Source organism: Pan paniscus, chromosome 11, assembly GCF_029289425.2.
Source record: "Pan paniscus chromosome 11, NHGRI_mPanPan1-v2.0_pri, whole genome shotgun sequence".
Classification (NCBI taxonomy): Eukaryota; Metazoa; Chordata; class Mammalia; order Primates; family Hominidae; genus Pan; species Pan paniscus.
The window spans coordinates 115,378,460-115,400,294 of NC_073260.2; the positions used below are offsets into that span (position 1 = coordinate 115,378,460).

General features: G+C 35.9%; 1 protein-coding gene across 40 annotated transcripts in view; it reads left to right on the forward strand.

Moving 5' to 3' along the window:
• The window catches only part of PTPRD (protein tyrosine phosphatase receptor type D), a 2,308,100-nt gene that overhangs the window by 1,409,965 nt on the left and 876,300 nt on the right, over positions 1–21,835 (forward strand). For 39 of the 40 annotated variants that reach the window (XM_055092146.2, XM_055092147.2, XM_055092152.2 and 36 more), the window contains one exon: positions 21,730–21,789. The gene's annotated coding sequence lies outside the window, so the exon portion shown is untranslated. Of the gene's footprint in view, positions 1–596; positions 636–21,729; positions 21,790–21,835 lie in introns of all 40 variants that reach the window. The other variant, XM_055092139.3, reaches the window with a different exon arrangement.

Consider the following 21,835-nt stretch of genomic DNA (forward strand, 5'->3'; position numbering starts at 1 on the left):
TTGTTTTTCAAGTTTCTATGGGAAAACGTTTTGAATTTTGGCATACTTTTATGGTTTCTTTTGGATCTATATTATTATTATCTAGAAGTAATTGAGCATGAAACCTAAGCAACGCATTACCATGTGTTTATAATTAGATATACATGATCATGCTCCCTGCTCATCAAGAATATGAAGTGGAAGCCAATGTGTAGTTAAATGTGAACTGGTGAAGTACTTAGTTCATATTTACAGTATTATATGATTAGACAAAAGACACTGGTTTAAGTTGTCTGAATTAAATGTGTTTACTTAATGTTTCAACATGAATACAAAACTTGATGGGAATTCACTTGAAAACAACAAGGATTCTTCCTACCTGCTGTTTCTTAGTTAAGAAAAGATTCAAATTCAAGAAGATTTTTTTTAAATAAGTGATTTATTATTTCACTGGTTCTAAATTACTGTAAGCAAAGCATCAGATTAGTAATGTGTTTAATATGAGTTATTAAATTCCCATTAGATTAAATTGCCACCCCTAGAGATCTGCAAAGCTACTATGAATTAATTTGCATTCTTCAATAGTCACACACTTCACCTTTTCTTTAATGCCGCAGATACTTGAGGAAGTGTACCCTAACTCCAGGAACAATAAGGTATCTTATGAACTCTGAAATTCTTAGTTCTGCATATTGTTTTGTGATAATAATGATAATAATTTGAGACATTTATAAATGGTTCTGATAGGTTTCTTTTGGTCATTTTTAATATACAATATAATATTAGCACAATTTCCAGTAAATCTGCGTCAAAAGCTATTTTTACAAGGCTGTACAGAGCAAAATCTATTCACTATTTATGTTCTTTTCAGTTGCATTTGACAGGACCATCAATTTAAAACCATCGTTGAATTGACTGGTTTAATATTTGTTTTAAATATCTTACATAAATGCAATGTAAACATTTCATCTGTGAGCCTTCCAAAATTAAGCCAGAGTTATATAGAGTACTCTATAGTTGGAAGCAAAGGACTCGTGAGTGTTCCTTTAAAAGTTGAGAACACGGTAATGCTTAGAGGCTAGGAAACTCTGTAAAGTGTCTGAGCTAGGCTTTATCCAAACATGAGTGGATTAAACTAGCTGACTTGGTCTCCTTAATAGTAGATTAACATCATCCATTAATTTAGGAACTTGATTTTGTGATGATAAGTAAGAAAACTCCAAGGAAAAAAATTAGTAACTTTATATAAAGAGACCTGTTTGCAGTGAGAAATGTAGTCACTGGAAGCATCAGACATATTCGCTAATGAAACAAGGCCTGTGCATATTTACTAACTACATTTCTGCAAAGCAGATTTACCAACTCAATTCCCCAAAGCTAAAGAGAGTATCAGGCTGGATTAGAAATCAGAAGTCCCTATTCTTGAATTCACATCTGTTCCCTGGTGCACAGCATTAATTTTAGCAGTAATGCAGCCAGTATTAGTCTAAGTTGACCCAGAAAGGCAGTGGATCACTCAGGGCAAAATTCTCAGTGTTCCCAATTTAATCTGATCCCCAAATCAGAGATATATTATGCCTATCTTTACCTAAACTGTAAATTTTAAGAGTACAGTGAGCAGAAGAAGCCAGTCTATGGCTTGATTTTCTTTCTCCAATTCTTCTCATACTCTACACTCAAATTAGCCTTTCTATAACACATCTCTAAAATAGCCACTTTCTACATAAGAATTTCATATTTCCTAATACCTTTTTCTTTGCTATAAAGCATGTATTGTTTGTCTGAGTCCATAAAATACCCGCTTGCTACATCAGAAACTGAAAAAACACATAAAGAAGAAAATCAAAATTGCCTCTAATCCAATTTGAACTTTTTGGGAAATATGACTGTGGCAGAGATGGAGAGAATGGATCAAGGGGAGGAAAATCTTGGGAATAGGAAAAATGGTAGGATGGCTTCCTGAAAAGATGCAATAAGAACCCGAACTGTAACAGTGGGACTGAGAGAAGATTAAAATGATACCTGAGGGACTGAGTTAACGACTTATAGAGGGAGAGGAAGAAGTGATTTTAAATTTTCTAATTTGAGAGAATTGATAGATGATGATGTGAAAAAACAGACTGAGATTCCTACGGGATATGTGGTCAAGCATAACAAAAACATGCAATTCAATGGGTAAGGTTTTAAAATGGAATAAAGTCCAAGCTCTACTATATGCCAGTTTTGTGGTCCTGACTGCATCACCTAGGCTTTCTAAATTTCAGATAAAAGGGGGAAAAGTATATCTGATTGTGTGTGTGTGTGTTTGTGTGTGTGTGTGTGTCTGATGGAGTCTCGCTCTTGTCACTCAGGCTGGGGTATAATGGTGCGATCTCGGCTCGCTGCAACCTCCGCCTCCCAGGTTCAAGTGATTCTCCTGCCTCAGCCTCCCAAGTAGCTGACTGACTTTTCAGAATTTGTTTTGAAGTTTAAACTTGTATCTAAAATATTGTTTCTAGATTGACATGGCAAACGGGCAGCTGAGAATAGATGTTTAGAGCTCAAGGAAGGGATAAAGACGGGTGATGTGAGAATCAATGGTGATAACAAAGGTGATGTATCAGGAGTGCATGAGACTATTCAGACATTGGAAGAGAACACGTCTAAAGACAGTGACCTGAAGAAACAACAACATTTAAGAGGTGGACTAAAGAACAGTTAGAAAAGCACTCTTAAGTAAATGAAATAAGAAAGCCAAGCTTCAAAGATCAAGAGCAAAGTGGCTATAAAGTCCCCATATGTACAGTTGTGTTCCGTGCTAACTGAGCATGTCCTCAGGTTATATGTGCAGCAGTTCAGAAGATCATTTGGTAGGAACATATTTTCTCAATACAAATGTCATTCATACTGCTAATTCACAACTGCAAGACAGAAGTTTCAAGGCAACAACTAATAATGTACCACTACACCCCCCATCCCCCAACTAGAGAAGATCCTGATAAAAGGGTTAGGAGACTGTTGATCAAGCTTGCATCTGATGTAATGTGGCCTCTTCAACATCTGGATCTAATAACTTGTGACAGTTTTCTTTGGGACATTTTGAAAATAAAAAATTTTCAACCCAACAATAGCAGAACACTGGAAAACAGCTGTCAGGGACAGCTTTAATGTCTTCTACTTGATAAGAAAAATGTCCAAAAGAAAATTAAAATGTCATAAACATATCAGGATATTAAAGAGAAGTATTCAGTAAATTTTTAACCATCTTGCATAGGGACTTCAGGTTAATCTGTAGAAAGGTAAGACTGCAATAGATCTGACAATAAGATTTGTGTTATAATAGAGTGCAAATTTAGTAGAATGAAGAGATTCATTAATCGTTGTTACTACTGCTGACAAACTGTCTAGGCTTTCCAAACACTGGACTCGACTCAGTCATGTTCTCCACCTCTGTGTGTGCTACCCAACACACTATCCAAAGTCCATCCAAATGTCATCTTTTCCATCAAGGCTTTTCTTATCTTCCGGTTGAAACAAGCACTTCTTGCACTGAACGCCACCAAAAGTTTGTGTACATCTTTATTAGTGTTTTCAACATTCTCTCCTCTTTTTAAAATAGTTTTTAGTGTTTCATTTCCTAAATGTTTCTTGAGGGTAATGATCACACTTCACTATGGGCTTTTTGCTGTGCTCCACAGCTTCCAGTTTTAGGCTTTCTGCAGGGTAAACATTTGGCAACTATCATTAAAATGAGTTAATGACTGTGCTATAATTATCACATCAAAATTAGTCCCTCATCCCAAATAATCAGTTTATTTAAATTAATAAGAATTATTTTGTATAGATTTTGCAATCAACAAAACATTATTTTTACCTTTTAAATGCATTGAGAATATTGTAAGACATTTGTTAATTGTTTTTATCAGTAAGATATTTAAAACTTAAGTGGCTTAGAAAAGTTCAATGTTTGAGCCTGATCCTAACCCTGTAATAGGAAATCAATGTTTTTTTTTAATCACCAAGTCTATAATATAGTACTCTATTCCCCATATATGTCCTATCCTATCCTATTGCCTTATTAAAGACATACTAGTTAACATTTACATTGTTCTTAGGAAGACTGATCAAAATAAACTGGTATCAACAGAATTATTGATTTAAATTTTGCTGCACTCACCTTTGCCAAATATTAGTTGTCTAAATAAGCATTCCACAGTTTTCTTGAATCGAGAAAAATAGGAAAGACCTTGCCACCAAAATGCAAACACAAGAGTTTATTTATATTTCTTAACTTCCTGTTTCCTTCTACTTAAGTCAGCATTGTTTTTTAATGCTGCCTGTTTCCAACATTTATTTTAGTTTTCTTCTTGCTCCTGACATGTGTGTGGCAGTTTCCAGCAATTTTGTATGTTGCTTAACAAAAAAGAAAAAAGCTTTTCTGAAGATGTCAGTGTTTGTAGTCAAATAAACCGCTTTTCATGATAAGATTTTCCATGTATTTATTCAGAGGTGTCTATTCTTTTCCCTTATGACTTGATAATAGTCCTGCTATTCTAACCCTTCAGTAAAATGGTGTTTAGAACAGAATTTAAGGTATTTTCAGCATACACGGTGCTTCATATAAGAAGAGATTAGCTTTTTAATAATAGCTTCTTTTGAATTAGGAAAGGATTTCTACAATAGAGAGGAAAGCCACATGGGGAAATGTAATCAATGATGGTTTTGTGTAAGCTTTACTAATTTCTTTGTTCTAAAGGTTTTTGCAGTTTTTGGTTAGAAGGATAAAGGAACTCCCCCACCATATTTATTCACTGCAAAAGCATTGTTGATTATCCGGGGTATTTCTTGATACCTCTTAAGGAATCCACTTTTAGCAGATCTCTGCCAATCAGGGAATCTTCCATAAGGATTTACAATTGTTTTGCTGAGTGGCGTAATGAAAAAATTAATGAAATCTGCAACAGACAGTCTTGGTTGGAATCCTGTGTTACCTTAGGCAAATTGCTTTGTTCTCTGAGTGTTGGGTCCTTAATCTATAAAGTGAGAGGGTTGTAGGATTAAATAAGATTAAATGTGTAAAATATCAACAAAATATATTGCTCATAGGTGAAGCCAACAAGTGTAAACTGTTTTCACTCATAGAAATTTAATACCTACGTGATTCAGATAAAGAAGAGAGAAGAATTTTCCTGAAGTGCTCTTTGTAGAAATGTAAGAAGATGTTAGAAATAAAACAGATCACATTCAAACTGAGTTAAATGATAGGAATGTGTTTCATCTCACATAACAAAAAGTCCAAAGGCCAGAAAGACTCTCATTGTAGGATATCAGGATTTTTGCTCAAATTTTCTGATTTCTGCTTTCTAAACTCCTCTTCATGGTTTTGTTTGGTTTTGTTTTTGTTTGTTTGCCAAGCTGGCTTGCTCATGGTCACCAAATGGCTCCCAGTAGGAGCAGAGACAACTTATTTCCTTGCTAACAGACAGTGGGAGTCAACACTAGCCCTCAACCATGCCGTGACTAGTCTGCCTCTTTGATTTGATTAACATTTCAGATCTTGTGGCCACCACTGGACCAGTAACAACTTTATGTAGGTAAATAGGCATTGCCAATTTACAATCAGAAACTAAGTTTCAAAGACTTGCTAAACCACACTGCTAGGAAGTAGGAGAGCTAGAATCAGAAAGCAAATTCTCTAATGCCAAGTCCAGTAATCACAGCAGGGCCATACTTTTTTGTAAATAAGATTTCAGCTATATATATATGATGTTTACAATTTATATATAAATTACTTTAGCATGTTTCTAATAAAATCATTTTTGAAACTTAAATTTGAATTTACCTTTATTTAGGAAATTGACTTGTATATTTTAAATGCTCTGTGACTCTAGGCATATTTCTGAAATATTTTAAAAATTCTATTTAACCTATTTATATTCATCTTTCCAAACATGGTGATCTGTGGCTAAAACTTTCTCTAGGTTTAAATTGATCTTGGTTTCCTTTATAACACTTTTATCAGTTCTCACCATTTATATTTAGTCTGGTCTTATTTTCATTCCTCTAATTAGCGCTTCATAGCAGCAAATCACTGCATGTGAATTCTACCAGTAGAGATGCATTTTACAGACTTTGAGTTTTCTGGTTAAGGACTCTGGTGTGTACCATAGGGCATACGGGACAGCAATTGCATTAGAGATTTTACTTAAGGCATCTAACAGGTATTTTACATAACAGAAGTTTATACTAGGACCCTGAATAAGAGAATGTGCTTAAAGTTCTTCCATGTTTTCTAAAATAAATCTTTATCCCAGCAATAATACACGAATAGTATAGAGCCCTTCCTTAAGGAATCAACTTAGTTATATATATATATTACAAAGTACCCTAGGCACAACTAGTCATTCTCTCCTCTTTCTTTTTTTACCTAGAGGATGATATTGTGTCTCCTTGTGCACTCATTATCAGGGAAGCCCTTCGGCTCTCAGCCGTCTTTCAATCTAAGCCTTGTAGATAACACTTGACCTGCTGCCCACATGTCTTTGGTACTATATAAATATTTAATCATAAAAATCATAAGTTATATCTTCCTGCCATGGCTGAGAATTTCCTGAAAAGTCACCCAAGTTGCTGTGATGAATCTGGAAGTAAGAGGCCTGACCTTAGAATCAAAAGCAGACCTTCCATAATGGGATGCATGTAGGAGCCAATTAAGAAGTTCTGTTCATCCACCTCTCCTTATTTGAAGATATACTATATGCAGTCATCTATCTCAGGGATAAATCAGATACTTTCCATTAAGGTAAGACACTGATTATGGACACTCTTAACCCAAGGGAATCATAAGGCATCTATCCACTTCATTTTTATTTTAGAACATGTGAGAATTTCAGACCAGTTTAAAACTAACTCCTAAGTTTGCATTTGAGCTGATGTTCCTCGGTAATCCAGCACATTGAAATGCCAAATCTCAGGAATTCCAAACCGAGTCACTAAAAAATATTCATGGAGAAGAAATTAACTAAAATTATCGAGAATGACTTGAGAGCAGCAGAGAAACAGTAAAATACATGGTACGCTTCCACGTCGCATGTGTCCTCCAGGAGCTTCGTCAGTTCTAAAAGTTGCTTGAATTCTAAGTGAGTCCATGTTAAGTAAATGAATAAGAGAAAAAAGAAAAAAAAAAACCTATTTGACAGAGGGCTACAAAATTGCTCACATAAGGGTTAATTTCCAGTGAAACTTTAAATGGACACTTAGGGTACAAAAATTAACCAAACTTATTTTCTAAGTTTGGTTTGATTTTGTGGTGTATGTTTTCAACCCAGTTAATTGCACGTGTGTGTTTATAGCCTAAAAATCTCCCAGTTAAAACTGCAAAAGATTAAAGAAATGCAAAGCCACAGTGCTAAGTGAAATTAAAATAATAAGTGAGCTCAACCAGATATTTTTAAAAGACTAAAAAATATAAACCTCAAATTTTATTATCAAAAATATAAGTAAACCTACATGCACACTTTTACTCCCTTATACATGGTTAAAAATTCTCAGTAGCCTTTTTGTGTTCTTTCACTGCATAACACTTATTTGAAATTATTTTTCTAGATTAGTCCTGCCAAAGTCTTGAGAGACTCCAGTATCAAAAAGCTTGATGCTATGCAATTCCCTGCTCAATGTCTGATAGAGTGGTGAGCCAATTATTTTCCTGAAGCTTGTGTGGACTGGAGCTATCATAAAGAAAAAGATAAAAAGTAGAAATACAGAAAGGGAACATTCATTCATTCAAAAATCATTTATTGAGTATATGAAACGTGAAAGGAGTGGTGACAGGAAAAGGAAGCCAGAGTAGACTGGAAGATTAACTCAGCAGAAAAGAAAAATAGGCCGGGCATGGTGGCTCATGCCTGTAATCCCAGCACTTTGGGAGGCCGAGGCAGGCAGATCACCTGAGGTCAGGAGTTCGAGACCAGCCTGGCCAACATGGTGAAACCCCATCTCTACTAAAAATACAGAAATCATCTGGGTATGGTGGCACGTGCCTGTAATCCCAGCTACTCGAGAGGGTGAGGCAGGAGAATCTCTTGAACCTGGGAGGCAGATATTGCAGTGAGCAAAGATTGCGCTATTGCATTCTGGTCTGGGCGACAGAGTGAGACTCCATCTCAAAATAATGACATGTGGAGACAACACAGATGACAGGTGTGTAAGAGTGTCAGTGCACTCCAGCTGAAGACGACCACCAGTCAAAGAAGTTGAGTTTAGTGTTCATTGCAGCGTAGGAGAACACAAGCCATGGGGAACTATGGGGACTTTAGTAAGGGAGTGATAGGATTTATTAATATTATAGGATTTGGGCTTGTGTGAAGTGCTTTGGGGGAAAGTGTAAGGAAGTGTGGCTTTGCTCTGGATTAGATGCTTCCAGAAAGTGAAGATAACTCTGCTATTTGGTACTGTAATCTTATTCAGAAGGAAGAAAGGCTGAGTGAGGTAAAACTGTAATTGGTATAGAAGTAACAATTACACATATTAACTAAGTTGGGGGATGCTTGGTCATTTGTGGGTTTTGACAATGTTATTATGTTTTTGTCTATTCTCAGACATGATTAGGGAGTGATCTTGTTTGTATCTAGATCTATCATGGTCAAAGATTGACCTTGTCTGATATTGATATTCCATGAAATTGTTTATGTTCAACAGGAGAATAGCAAGAATCAGCTGTGAGAGCCAGGCCAGTTGGTAGCAACACCAAGGCCTGAAAGATAGTAGCAGGCCAGGTCCTTATCAGTTGTTGCTTTGCTCTTTTTTAGGGGGAGACATATAAAGATTATGGTAAGGAAAAGACCAAAGAAAAATTGTGAATATTTATGTATTGCATACATATTACAAGATAGGAAATATGCTAGATGTTTTGCATGCATGATTTCGCGTAATATTCACAACAACCCTATGAATTAAGTACTATTTGAGTGCATATTACCTGTAAGGATAATAAGACGTAGAAAAATAAAGTTATTTGTTTAAAATGGCATAACCGTATAAAGTAGAGTAGGGATGGGATTAGAATCCTAGACCTGTCTAACTTTAGAGCAAAATTATTGAATCATTCCTTATAAAAGAGTGTATGAACACAACACTGGTACCTTAAGAGATGAGTGTCTCCATTAAATTAAAAGGTATATCATGGCAGAGATACTGTGTTGTTCATTTCTGAATTATTTCAGAGCAAGGAGATTTGTGATTTACTTAGAATGGTGTTTAATACATATAAAATGATCAATTAGATGGATGGAACCAAATATGCATGCTTGATCAGACATGACTATTTCATATAATTTCACTCTGTGTCCCAGGAAGTAGGAAGAAACCTTAAGATATTGGTAATAGTAATTACTCATGTTTTGGATCGTGTGAGTTTCACAATGTACTCCCACATATTTATTCTTATGGGCAGATAATTCTCTTATCTTTCATATGAGAACATTGAAGGTCAGGTATGCTAAGTCCTCACATAAGTAACAAGTGGTCAGACATGGGCTAGAATCTTGGCCTCCCCATCTTTATGTCCAGAGGACTATCCTCCAAACTGTACAGCCTTTTATCTTTTAATTCTTCAAAATAATTTAGGTGAGAGAAGAAGAGTTTAGAATTCTTAGATTTTTAAAATATTTTCTAAATATCAGCATTTATGTAGCCTTTGTATTTAATAATAATGAAACTATGACCAGCCTATAACTCTGTTTTCACCCCTACTTTTTAGGTAATTGTCTTTTCTTATTCTTGACAGCCTGTAGCTGTTTCAGTCCTTAAGCACTATAAATAATTTACAGCCTATGTATACTTCCTAAAATTGTCTTTGTATACACTTTTTTTTTTTTTTGCATTTAAAAATGTTGATGGCTGAGGAACACTGCTAGGGTCTAGCTAAAAGCAACAATGCCACAGTCTCTGTGGGAAGCGAAAGCTCCATTCAAATGAAAGGTTTCAAGTTGTGTGATGAATTGAGGAAAATAAAACCAATACTTCAACAAAAAGTACCAAAATTTCAAAACTTTGTATTAATATCAACACACTGAAAAACATACTGAAACAGACCGGCACAGTCCCTACTTAATCCCCAACAAATGTCTTCCCATTGGCTTACTACGGATATGACCAATTGGCCTGTATTTAGACTAAACTAGATATTCTGTTGATAGTGAACACGGTTTCTATCACCCAAAGCATGTTTCATCTTTTAAAGCATCAATTTTGTATTTCACAAACAGAATATTTTGATTTATTTTCCAAACATATGTTTTCAACTAAATGTTGTTTGTGAATTACGTAAACAGCATGCTGAAATTGAGATTCCACATAAGTTACCTTTTTTTATCCAAGATGTATGCTCAAGTTTTCATAGCTTTGAGGGCTAACACCATGTCAGCTTAACAATTTTTTTGTTTTAAAAGTTGTATATATGGGTATGCATATAAGTATACTGACCAGCTCCTCACTTCTTATTTGCCTTTGCACATTCCTCTTGTCTATCTCTACTTGATAGAGCAATACAGTCATGTTCTGCTTAGCAATGCTTTTGTCAACAACAGACCAAGTACATGACAGTGGTCCCATGAGATTATAATGGAGCTGAAGTTTCCTGTCACCCAGTCACGTCACAGCCATTGTAGCACAACACATTATTCATATGTTTGTGGCGATGCTGGTGTAAGCAAACCTATGCACTGCCAGTTTTATAAAAGTAGAGCACATAAAATTATGTACAGTACATCATTGATAGTGATAATAAACGACTATGTTACTAGTTTATGTATTAACTATGCTATACTTTTAATTATTACTTTAGAGTGTACTTTTTCCACCTATAAACAAAAAGTTAACTGTAATATAGCCTCTGGCAGGTCATTCAGGAGGTATTCCAGATGAAGGCATTGTTATCATAGATGATGGCAGCTCTATGCCTTTTATTCCCCCTGAAGAATTTCCAGTGGGGACAAGATGTGGAGGTGGAAGACAGTGATGCTGATGATCCTGACCCTGTGTAGACCTAGGCTAATATGTGTGTTTGTGTTTTAGTTTTTAACAAAAAATATTTTTAAAGTATAAAGATTATTTTTAATACAGAAAAGCTCGTAAGATAAGGGTATAAAGAAATAAAATATTTTTGTACAGCTGTACAATATGTCTGTGTTTTAAGCTGTTATTACAGAAGAGCCAAAAAATTTTTTAAAAGTTTATAAAGTAGAAAAGTTACAGTAATCTAAGGTTAATTTATTATTGAGAAAAAATATTTTAAAATAAATTTAGTGTAGCCAAAGTTTACAGTGCGTATAAAGTCTACAGTTGTGCACAGTAATGTCCTAGGCCTTCACATTCACTCATCACTCATCACAGACTCACCCAGGGCAGCTTCTGTCCTGTAAGCTCCATTCATGGTAAGTGCCCTACACAGGTGTACCATTTTTTTTATCTTTTAGATGATATTTTACTGTACATTTTCTATGCTTAGATATGTTTAGATACAAAAATACTTGCCATTGTGTTACAGTTGCCTACAGTATTCAGCATGGTAACATGATGTGTAGGCGTGTAGCCTAGGAGAAATAGGCTATACCATGTAGCCTAGGTTTGTAGTAGGCTATACCACCTAAGTTTGTGTGAGTACACTCTGTGGTGTGCATACAATGAAAAATCGCTTGACAACACATTTCTCAGAATGTATTCCTATCATCAAGTGATACATGAGTGTACTTACACATTTATCCAAGTTTACAAAAGAGGAGAAGATTATATGTTGTATTTGCCCCCTTAAATAGGCTTCAAATAGCATAATTATCATGTTCACATGCAGCTTTTTCCTCTGCGTATGATTTTTAGAGATTGTATCTGACCTTGAGTAAAGCAATATTCATGACCTCAATTCATTACTCCATATCAGTGATATTTATCAATCAGTGGATTCTAATTTAGCATAATTTGCTACCAGAAATAAAAATATAAAATGTTTAAAATGCAAGCTGGTCACTCATTTTTATTTACTTACATTTAACTGAACGTTTGTATATGGAATTTCATAGTCAGGTCATATGCCTTTAAATAGACAAGCAAAACAGAGGAATGGAACATTCTGTTGACAGGTAAATGTGAATCAATCTGGTTTCATTCAAAGGAAAATAATCAAGCTCTTTTCAAATAATATAAAATGCAAAATGATTGCAGGGTGGAGGGGAGGGGACCTTATCAGCTTCTCTTCTCAGAGAAATGATTGCGATTTTCTAGCTGGAGGAACATACGCTGCAGCTTATCTCCTGACTTCTCTGCAGTCTCTGATATTTATTAACAGTTGATTTTCTGTAGTTGCTCTTCTTTCGCTTCTTCCCTCCTCCAGTGTAAATTAGTTTTCCCAAATCTATATCTAGCCTTCATTTTCTTATCAGTCATGGAAAAAGGATGATTATTTCATTATTGGTTCTGAAGAGTCTTTCATATTAAGTGGTGCAGCTCTGGTTTCAGGCAGGCATTTAATGGACTCTCTATTTGTTTTACTCTTTGTCTCATCATCTTAATCAAAGCCCTCTGAGACAGAGTCTTTTGTAGTAACAAACAAGAATAAAGGGAAATTATGAATTGTTGCTTCCACAGAAGATGCAGTATTCATTAGAAATTTCTGTTGGGATTAAAACCAGGCTGACTTCAAACATGTAAAAACAATTATAGTCACCTATGAGAAACCTTTTAATCACTAGGATACCTGTCTTCTGAGTCTCTCATTAGCCTACTACCAAAGCAGGTCCCTCGCTTGGGGCTCATGCTTCACTGTATCGTCACAAGATAGCTAGTGGAAGATTTTCAGCTCTCAAGTTTATTTTTTTGTGTGAGAACTGCACTCCTGCTTTCTCCCAACACTTTATAATTTTTTTCTTACAGCTTTTTTATCTTTGCTATATAAAATTTAACATTAACTCTCTGATTTACTGAACAGACACTGTCCTAGATTCCTGATATTGAACAACTATGGGAAAAGTGTAGGTGTCATGCTCTCATTTTTAGATTCAGATGACTCAAAATAGCCTGAAAGTCCCAGTCTCACACTGTCCCTGCACTCCTTTGATCATATTTTGATAAATTTTTTAGAAGCAGTACAGGAATTGGGTTAGCTATTTAAGTAGAAGTCAGTTTATATTGGGGCAACATGAAAATGGTCTAATAAAAATCCATGTTTCTCCTTAATGGGCAAATCAAATTTTCTGTTATTTGCAAAAATCAAAGAGACACAAAATACCCCCAACATTCCAGTATCCTAAATACTGATTACTATTAATAGTATATGTTTAATTATATCTTAATATTTTATTTGCATTTAGAGATGATTGCTAATACCTATATAAATTTTATTAATTAATTGATGCAAGAAGCTGAAGTATAAACTTGATTCTTACATGGCTTTTGGTTCACATAGTGCACCATATTTCAATGGCGCAATAAATAAAGAGTTACAGCATTGCTTTCAACTTCAGATATGGTCATCATGAGGCATCTCTGACATAATGTTAAATGTGTTTGTCATATTGGGACAGTATACTTAGATAGGGAAATACTCATAAAATGTATTAGTTAACTATTGCTGCATTACAAATTATCCCCAATATAGCAACTTAAATCAGACTTTTCTTAGCTCACGGTTTCTGTAGGTCACAAATGGAGGTAGCTGCATTAGCGGGGTGCCTCTTGCTCCAGACCTCTCACGAGACTGCAATCAGGGTATCAGCCAGGACTGGGGTCATTTCAAGGACCAAATGAAGGAAGATCCACTCTCAAGTTCAGCAACATGGCTTTTGGTAAGGCTCAGAAGACCCCTTCCTATCTCATTCACAGGATTGTTGGCAAGCCTTCAGTAGTCTCTGTCGTAAGCCAAAGAAATTAACGTTTTGCCACATGGGCCCTTCTATAGGGCTAGTCATCATGTGGTAACTGGCTTTTTCCAGACCAAAGTCTCCGAGAGACAGAATGTGACATAGCAAGCAAGAAGGAAGCCACAGTCTTTTTATAATCTAATCGGCAACTTGCCATTAGTTTTGCAGCATTATTTTTGTTAGAGGCAAGCCACTGGGTCCAGCCTACATTCAAGGGGAGGAGGTTACACAAGTGCATGAATGCCAGGAGATGAGAATCTTCAAGATCCGTTTTTGAAGCTATATATGACAGTTCAACATCTGAACTCTATGGTTCAGCCTTCTCTCACTGCAGAATAGGCTCACTCTCTTCAACAGTCCCCCAAAGTCTCATCCCATTAATTAGTCAGGATGCACTGGGTTATGAGACAGTAGTAACTCTAAAATCTTTGTGACTTAGAATAACATAGTTCTATTTCTCAATCACACCACTTATCTATCATGGGTTGATATCATAGTACATTTTATGCTGCTGTAACAAAATACCTGAGACTGGATAATTTGTAAAGAGCAGAAATCTACTGGCTCACAGTTCTCAGGGCTAGGATGTTTAATGTCAAGGTGTTAGTGTCCTCCTAGGGCTTTTGTGCTATGTCATCACATGGTGAAATTCAGAAGATCAGGAGAGAGAGGAAAGGGGCTAACTCGTTGTATTAGTCCATTTTCACACTGCTGATAAAGACATACCTGAGAATGGCTGGGGGGGCCTCAGAATCATGGTGGGAGGTGAAAGGCACTTCTTACATGGCAGCTGCAAGAGAAAATGCGGAAGAAGCAAAACAGAAACCCCTGATAAACCCACTGGATCTCGTGAGACTTATTCACTATCACAAGAATAGCACGGGAAGTACTGGCCCCATGATTCACTTACCTCCCCCTGGGTCCCTCCCACGACATGTGGGAATTCTGGGAGATACAATTCAGGTTGAGATTTGGGTGGGGACACAGTCAAACCATATCACTCATCCTTTTATCAAGAGCTCACTCCTGCAATAACTAACCAACTCCCACAATTAAAGCATTAATCTACCAATGAGAACAGAGCCATCATGACCTAATCACCTCTTAAAGGTCTGACTTTCCTAACACTGTTATAATAGGGATTAAGTTTCCAACACATGAACTTTGGAGGACACATTCAAACCATAGCCATTGGCTACATATTCTTCTCATGCTGTCCTCACTCAGAAAGTCTCCAACATCACTGCGCCAGGAGCGAGGAAGGGGCAAATTATCACTGGCTATTAAAGGCTTCTGCATGGAAGTGACATGTGATACTTCTGCTCAGATTACACAGCCACACTAATTTCAAAGGCACAAGGAAGTTCACTTTGACCATATTCCTGGAAAGATGAGAAATGGAAATATCAATGAACAGCCCAGAAAACAACCTAATGGGTAAAGTAATATATTTCACATCCACCTGAGTGCATAGCAAAATAATAAAGAGCCAGATTTTGATTCGTTTATTCATTTCAAAAATATTTACCATTTATCACTGTATGCTAGGCTTATACAAAATGCTGAGGACAAAAACAGAAAAAAATAGAAGCAGTTCCTGTCTTCTGCTTTTTCAGTATAGTGGACAAAGAGATAACCATATAGACAGTTATAAAATAGAAATCATTATAAAGTGTTAAGACATAGTAGAAGCATCTCATATGGATTTAAGGAGAGAAGGGATCAGAGAGGACGTTTTGTAGTAGATAAACCCTGATGGGTTCTGAAGGATGTGTAGGAATAGACCAGGTAAGAAAAGTGAGTTAAGAAAATTTCAATGTTTATTTAATAAAATGAATTTATGATGAGAGTCTTCTGGATTAAAAGGCCTAGATTCTTCTATATCTGCAGTTAACTACTACGTTAGCCCCATCAAATCACTGAGCAACTGTGCACCTCAACTTCCTCATCTGTGAAATGAGGTTTAATTAGATGTTGTTCAAGATCTCTTTCAACTATAAAATTCCATGATTTTTCCTGACTCTAGAGGATATTTTTTCAAAAGCACCTTCTATGTGATAATCATAAAATAATTACCTTATAAAGCAATCACCTACTAAAGCAGCTCAGTGAACACTTATGGAAAATTCCTCATACCTGAAAATAATGGAATTGTATTCCCATCGCTTCTGATACATACCATGTTGAAAATGGATTACAAAAAGAAGAATAAGATGTAATTTAGAATAGACTGATATTAAGTAGTTCTTCGTGGCTAGCTTCTACTCTTGTGGTCCTTGTCATCTTTAATTCACCACCCTAGGAATTTCTGATGATTTTCATGTGTAAAGACACTCTTTCCACTTTATGTGTTGGTTTTGTTTATTTGCTTGTAAAAAGACTCCAAGACATGCATGCACACAACACACACACACACACACAATTTATTTTGCACTAAAATTCTGTGACCAGGTTGATTTCCGCTCTCATAATTCCACAGAATACCATGTCTCTCATTAGATCCTGCAATCCTTCAAGGATCTCCCTACTTCCAGGGTAAGTCCTTAAAAGTGTTGTTAGAGTCTTTACCACTCATGGCACAACCATCTTTCTTCTACCAGTCAACTGAATCCTAGGTCAGGGGTCTTCCCTTTTCTAGTCCAATCCTTCACTCCCTCTCTCCACTTTCACTAACCAAACTTAGACTTTCAAAGCAAATAACTTCTACCAACTATTGGCAAAGATGTTATACAACAGAAACATTCATATATTGCAGAAAAAGTATAATTGCTACAACAACTTTGGAAAACAGTTTGGCATTATCTATTGAAATTTAACATATGCATAACCAGATGATCCAGCAATTCCACTCCTCATTATCTACAACATGCATACCAAGAAATATCTACAAGGATGTTTATTGCGGCATTAATTGTAATTGCTTTAAACTGGAAATGACCCAATGTCCATCAGCAATAGAATAGTTACAAAAATATGGTACTGTATATTCAGATATTTGACAAATTACAACATGAATGTAGCCAACAACCTTAATGTTAAGGAAAGAAGGCAGACACAAAAATAACATGCAATATTTGATCACATTTACATAAGGTTCAAGGCAACTCTAAACCATAGGTTAGAAGTCAAGATAGTGTTTGTTTACCTTTGGTGAGGAGGAAAAAGTGAGTTTGAGAGTAAGCATGAAGTATGTATTACTAGAAATGTGCTATATCTTGACGTGGGTGGTGTTTACCCTGATGTTTCTTTTGTATGATTCATTATTTATGTACTTTTCCATAAGTGCATTATATATTGTTTTTTTAATTTAAATTATCTCTTAATTTAGTTGAGACAAAAGGACTCAGGATTCCAAGAAGTCCTGCTTGTTCTTATAATGGTGTCACATGGAAACACACATACATACACAAACACATACACAACATAACATAACACCACAAAAAAAATCCTCTTATTCTTTAGTCATCAGAGGTACAATTTATTTGCCATTTTATATATTGTTCACTGCAATGTGGGTTGCAGTAGTATTTGTTGTTGTTGTTATTAACACAGCTCCAAATCAGTCTATTTCACAAGAAACCTATAAGGGATGACATTAGAACAAGGTTGAGAGAGAGAGAGAGGGAAAGAGAGGGAAGCAGGGAGGGAGGGAGGAAAGACAAGCTATGCCACTTAAGAAATCTAACATGTTTGCCAAGCAAAGCTTAAAATCACACTCTCTTATTCATCTGTCTTGGCTTTGTATTGTACAAACTGCACATAAAAAAGGGACTTGACAATTTCATAAGACAGGTACCTTTAGGTATTTCAAAACTTATTTTTACTTACCTGGTGTTTAAGGTAATGCAAAGGACTATCTTTATACCTGAATCTGAAAATCTGAGTACAATGACTAATGAGAAGTATGTGCAAACAATTCTAAATGAAAGAGAATGAAAGCTTCCTAATGAAATCTCTTTAATATGTAATTTTAAGCTACTTTAAAAAGTCACAGTTGCTTGCACTAATGAGAATCTGTTTTAAAATTACATGTTATTTTGATAATCAGAATTTTGAGGGATGCTTTAGAATAGGGTTAACAGCAGACATAAAATTGATAGGAAGTAAACTTTTTTCTAATTTAGAGTGAAAATCATTGCAATATATTATGTAAAATAAATTTCAGTGTTTCTGTTGAAATACCTTTTTCAGGTGTGAAATGTTTTAATTATTATATTTTCTATAATACTCATGAGTCATATTAAAATTTGGAAATTTCAGTTTATAACAGAAGGGATACCATATAGTAAATATAAAAAATTATTCTAAGCAAATCCAAATATTTTTATGTGTAAGAATATATACATCATCTAGATAATTCCAGTTAGAAAATAGAAGATTATGCTCTTTTAATGCAAAACACACTAAATGAAAGGCTATTTCTGAAATGTTTGTTATTTCTGTGAAGGTGGAAAACTGGGTTATGACCAAAGTGAATTGGAGCCTTCAAAACTTCCCATGCATACACACATATGTATTAGGATACGTGTGTGTGTGTGTGTGTGTGTGTGTGTGAGAGAGAGAGAGAGAGAGAGAGAGAGAGAGACAGAGAGACAGAGAGAGACAGAGAGAGAGACAGAGTCTTGTTTTGTTGTCCAGGTTGGAGTGCAGTGGTACCATTACAGCTCACTACACCCTCGACCTCTGGAGCTCAATCGATCTTCCCGCCTTAGCCTCCTGACTAGCTGGGACTACAAGTGCATGCCACAATGCCCAGCTAGCTTTCTGTATTTTTTGTAGAAATGGGATCTTATCATGTTGCCCAGGCTTCATGAACATATACAAATACTAGAAACTGTATCTGGTCAGATTGTGCCCCACCATGGACAGATCTTCCCTTTAAAGTTATGAACTTCAGCTCTTACAGTTTCCTCAGCCATAACAACCAGTCCGAATTTTGGCAGACAGCTGGGAAATGAAAGAACCCTTATTGTTATTTCCTCCTTGTTCATTTCTTTCTCTCCCCCAGATTGAGCATGTTCCATGCACTAGGGTCTGCCTTCTTGAGCCAAATTACTTGCTGAAAATCCATTTTCTTCTGTTCATGAGAACTTATCATCTATTTTTTCTCAATCTCCAGAAAATAAAATGGGACTTCTTAATAATTTGCCATTTTTAATCACAGTGGAGAAAACTTAGTTGACCTAGACATTATGCATGGCTTAGAAAGGATTACATTTTTTTCTATTTCTCACTGATGTTAAACAGTTTTTGTTGTCTCCTCTACCAGACCGACAGATAACTAGACTGATATTTGTACTCTGAAAAGAAAGGCACTTGTGTGGTGGTCTGAGAGGCAAAAAAAAAAAAGAAAAAAAATTATCTAAAATGTCTATGAAAACCTGTAAGAGGTGTCTTTAACTAGCAAATCCAACGCATGTTTGCCTGACACTAGAGAAATGCTTTATTAATATGTAGACATTAATGTGAGTGAACTACAAATTTATTAAAGCAACCATAAAATCTAGCCTGAAGGTGCCATTCAGCAATCATCTAAATGAGTAATGGAATAGAGCCTGAGGATTTTCTACTTCAGATCAAAAGGCAGTTGCATGTCTAGCAGCAAAAGTTTCCTCTTCATTCCTCAGAAAGGAAGCCAGGAGATCTGATCATCTCCTCTAAAGTCCGTTGCTTAAGTAGGGCTGAAAGTAAAGGAGGTAAATCTTGGAAAGTTGACTTCTGCCAAGCAAGACTAAACTTAACCAGCAAGTGGACAATAGTAAAGAGAGACAGATGGGTGAGACTTTTGGAGAGACCCTTAGGAAGTGGCCCCAAACAGGTGGTTGGTTGCCTAAAAGGAATCATTGAATAGAGTGTGTTTGACTCTAGGGGAAAGGGAGAGAAGTGTCAGTAATGAATACATGGAGGCATGCTGACTGAGATTTGATATTGCTTGTCAGATGTCTCTATTTTTGTCTAGACTTCAAAAGCTGTTTCATTGTAATGTGTGAAGAGCAGAAGGTCTTGGATTCTGTGATTGGTTATTGTTTTGAAAAGGAAAGAAAATTACCTTTCATTTTCTCTCCATTGGCATTAAATCCAGTAGAGGGTCAAAGGACATTCCAAATCACCACGACTACAGCAAGGAGCTTCCAAGCCCATTACTTCTGACTAAGGTTGTGCAATGCTCTCAGCATCTTACCTAAAACCCACAAATGGAGGCCTATAAGAACAGTTTTGCAAGCATATTTTGATGTGTTCCACTTGCTGTGAGCTCTTAAGCAAAATCAAATTTTACCTTTAGGTATTTACCAAAGGATATTTTGGAACCCGTGCTAAGTGAAGCCTTATGTTCCCTATTCCTGAAGGAATAACTATTTAGAATAATAGTTCCTATGAAATTTTCGTGATACATCTTATCACATAAGATTCAAGTTATTTTAAAAAAACAGAGAGAGGGATGGTAAGTATATGCTATTTTCTGTGCCAAGGGCTCAGCTAAAACCTCAAACAAGACAAAACTAGTTGCTGTATCCACGGGGTACCATAGTTTACAATCTAATGAGGGAAATCTAATAAACCAAACAGGCTAAGTGCTATAATAAACACCCACCCTTTTAATGGCTTAAAGAACAGAAATTTAATTCTCATTTACATAAAACGCAGTGCCAATAGATGTCCTAGTCAGGGCGAGGTGACGAATGCTCACCTATGTAACACTGTACTGTGAATAGACCTTATTAGTGGAAGTGAGGGGTGATCCTGAAAGCTGTGGCTGGAGAATCATGTTCTTTTTGTCTTTGAGATCTTTCCTCCTTTAGGTCCTTAGGGATTTAACCTATAGGTAAGAAACATAGAATGAGGATCATATGCAAGATGTTCTTAAGACTGTGTTCCATGCTGAGGAATGTAGTCACATCTAACTACAAAATGTAGTCTGGCTATGTAACAGAAGGAAAAGGGAAATGTTTTGGTGAACAGCTAGCCATTTTCTCCGACACAGGGTGATGTGATAACGTGTTATAGGGAAGGATGCAGAGCTTGTTGGAGCATCTAGGAGATTCATCTAACTAAAACTTAGAGGGATCAGGGTGTCAAAAAGTCTTGCCCCATGAGATGACAACTTTGCTGGGAATTGAAGGAGGAATAAGAGTTTAATATGTTAAAAAGGGTTGAGAAAAAAAATGTGCTAAACAAAATAAAGCAATTGTGAAAACAATACAAAAATGAATCATTAAGGTAGACTTCAAATCTTGTACAAATTATTCTGTTGAGAAATTAAGACATTGTGCCTTTTTGTATGTTTCAGAGGTGTGGATCCTGTTAAATTAATTATGAAATTCTTAAACATAAATGTAATGCTTATAAGATGGAATTTTCCATGCTAATTTGTCCCAGAACGAGTAGGATAGACAAGGATTTGCTTTAGCTTGGCTGCCAAGGTTTAAGGGCTCCCCTTAACAACTTAGGGGCATTATTTATTTAAAGGCCAAAGGATTGGTATTCTGAAATGTATTATGTAATTGTAGGATGCAACAAACCAAGATGTTTACTGGACTTAACGAAACTGATGTTGTAAGAAGGCAATTTAGCCATTTTATGGTGGACATGTTAGTCTCAATTCAACATTTTAAAGAATAGTCAATATTCTGCTTTATAACCTGTGAACAATGGTGATTTCCATGGTGGTTTTTGGCATTTCACTACTTCAATTAAAGATTGTATTTCATAAAATTGATACTAGTTTCTCATTATCTAGCTTACTTTTTCTCCTCTCTGCTTCAATCCCCACTAAAAAATGGGGTGACAGCGTATATCTTAAAGACAATGTAGGGATTAAAATATTTTTAAAATAATTGTTACTTTCTATCTTTACAATTAGGTTTTGAACTTCTTGAGGCCAGGGACTGTGTCTGAAGACACCGACGGTGGCTAACTCAAGGTGAGTCCACAACCACATTTTAACCCTTTCCCTTCTCTAGGTCCTA